At 37.1% G+C, this 2,216-nt stretch overlaps 1 protein-coding gene across 4 annotated transcripts in view; it reads left to right on the top strand.

Annotated features, from left to right (window-relative positions):
• The first annotated feature begins 1,564 nt into the window (after window positions 1-1,564).
• The window catches only part of INO80D (INO80 complex subunit D), a 45,204-nt gene continuing 44,552 nt past the window's right edge, over window positions 1,565-2,216 (top strand). For all 4 annotated transcript variants that reach the window (XM_026853231.1, XM_026853235.1, XM_026853230.1 and 1 more), the window contains exon 1: window positions 1,565-2,127. The gene's annotated coding sequence lies outside the window, so the exon portion shown is untranslated. The remainder of the gene's footprint in view (window positions 2,128-2,216) is intronic.

The following is a 2,216-nucleotide window of genomic DNA, read 5'->3' as shown; positions in this document are numbered from 1 at the left end:
TAATAACTGGTAAGATTATGAAGTGTCCTAATTATCGCATTACTTCTATACAAAATACAAAATCGTTTAAAAAATGATATGAGTAACATTTGATTTTTTTTTTCTAATGACAGAGCAGAATAATGCATTTAATGGATTAATAATATGATACAGAAAAACAGTTCCTATGCAATAACTCCACAGAATACAACACTCTGGATTATTAAAATGTGCTAGGTAGACTAACCATAACTTAAAAAAATTCCTGCTGAACAAAAAATACAGTTTGACACAAAGAACCGCTAACTTTTAATTATACTTTAATTCAAACTATCTAAACACAGCCCCACTATAAACACAGAAACTACGCTCACTATACCAGCTAGGCAAACACAAAGTATGTTGTGAAAAGGGAATTTATCTAAATTCAGGATTTTTTTTTTTTAAGATTACAGTAACAGAGTTAAACCAACATATTTCAAATTTGACAGAGGAGGGAAAGAGGTTGATAACACACTAATTCATTCAATACCTTCATTCATATGACCTTAGTCTGACTGCAGTTCAATTAGCCTATAGCACCTGAATTCTTACAATGGAAAAAACTTAAATACATTTTTTTTTAATGTATAGCTCATTAGTTTCCTAATTATTTCCTCTTCCTTCAGGACAAATAAAAAGGCATCTTTGCAGTTTATCTCTGAACAGGGCTGTGCATAATCCTATTGCAAGAAACATTATCATAGGTTTGCTGAAGACAGCGATCAGTGTCTTCACCTATAGATACACCACAGCATCTCACATTGTTTCGACAGCAGTTCATATATTTTTTTACAATCTAATAAAAACATCTGCAGCAAAGAAAAACACGTCTATTTTATATTGCGAGATATTGTAATAGAAATTTATGGCATTTCTCAACTCCATATTCGGGAATAATAGTATTCATAAATATCAGGAACAAAGCCCCCAAATCGAAACAGTAATTTAACTAAACCAGATTTTTGAAGGCTGCAAAGTGCTTTGAAAATATTATAAACAAAACTCAACTATTACCTCCAAATTTCTTGCTATAAGCTTTATTTTTTCACATTCCATCCTGAAGGGCAGACAATGCTAAATTTATGACAGATTAGCAGAATTTCTCAGAATATATCACAGGTTCCACTCACTTTCATTAAATCCCCCATAGCTTCTCTACATGGCTTAGCTCTGGGGGTGGGGGAAAAAAAAAAAAAAAGTTATTTTTTCCTACCTGTACATTCAGTTTTATCTACAATACCTTGAGAGAGAAAGATGTAATGGTACAGTTAACGCCAAACCATCCCACATCAATCTCAGCTGTTCTACTTAAAGTACGAGTACCAAAAAAAAAAGTTACACTAACTTTCACAATTACATACTAATTTTTAGAACTATCACACAACGACAAAAAAGTTATCAACTTCATAAATTACAGGAAAAAAATTACGCATTTTTAATTTTTAAAGAAAAACAACGTTACTAAAAATAACATTTTTTACCATACCTCCTTTTAATTTTTTTTTTCCAGAAAGCTGATCTTAACAGGTTATAAAGAAAATTATTTCTTCAGCCACGTGCCTTTGTATTTTATTTTTATTTAAAATAAAAAGTCACATCAATGATAAAAAAAATTGATTTTGGCCATTTGGCTCCCTCCCCCAAACTGACACTTTATAAAAACCTTCTGTACTTTTTTTCCCCCCTCCCTCTCTCCCTCTCTACTACCTCCAAGATGGTAGGAAAGTTGTTGTTTTGGAGGGCAGAGGAGCCGCTCTCTGATGTTATGTCCTCTCAGTGCCTGTAGTGGTGCTGTAGGAGGCTGCTGGCTCTCTTCTTGAGCAGCCCCAGCAGCCCTGCCTTCTTTGCTGGAGAATATATTCAGGGATTCCCCTTAATAATCACCTACCCTCTGAGCACTTTGTAGTTTTAAAATAATAAAGAGCCCCCAAAGCTTCCTCCCCACAAAAAGCAGGATCTTCTCAGAGCCAGGGGGGCAGCAGCTCCTCAGCACAGAGCCCGAGCCCATTCCCAGTCCCTCTGCTGGGGAGGAAACTCTGATCTGTCAGCCCAACAGAGGGAAAGGGGGGAGAGGAGAGAGAGGAGAAAAAAAAAGCAGCTGGAAAGGTAAGCCAGGCCCGGCCTGCATCCCCGGGCTCGCGTAGCGCGGCAGGCGGTGCGAAGCGTGCAGGGCGGGCGGGGAGGCGGGCTACGCG

This window comes from Athene cunicularia (genome assembly GCF_003259725.1).
Source record: "Athene cunicularia isolate RWA chromosome 7 unlocalized genomic scaffold, athCun1 chr7_part2, whole genome shotgun sequence".
Taxonomy (NCBI): Eukaryota; Metazoa; Chordata; class Aves; order Strigiformes; family Strigidae; genus Athene; species Athene cunicularia.
This window is presented reverse-complemented; position numbering and strand designations above follow the sequence as displayed.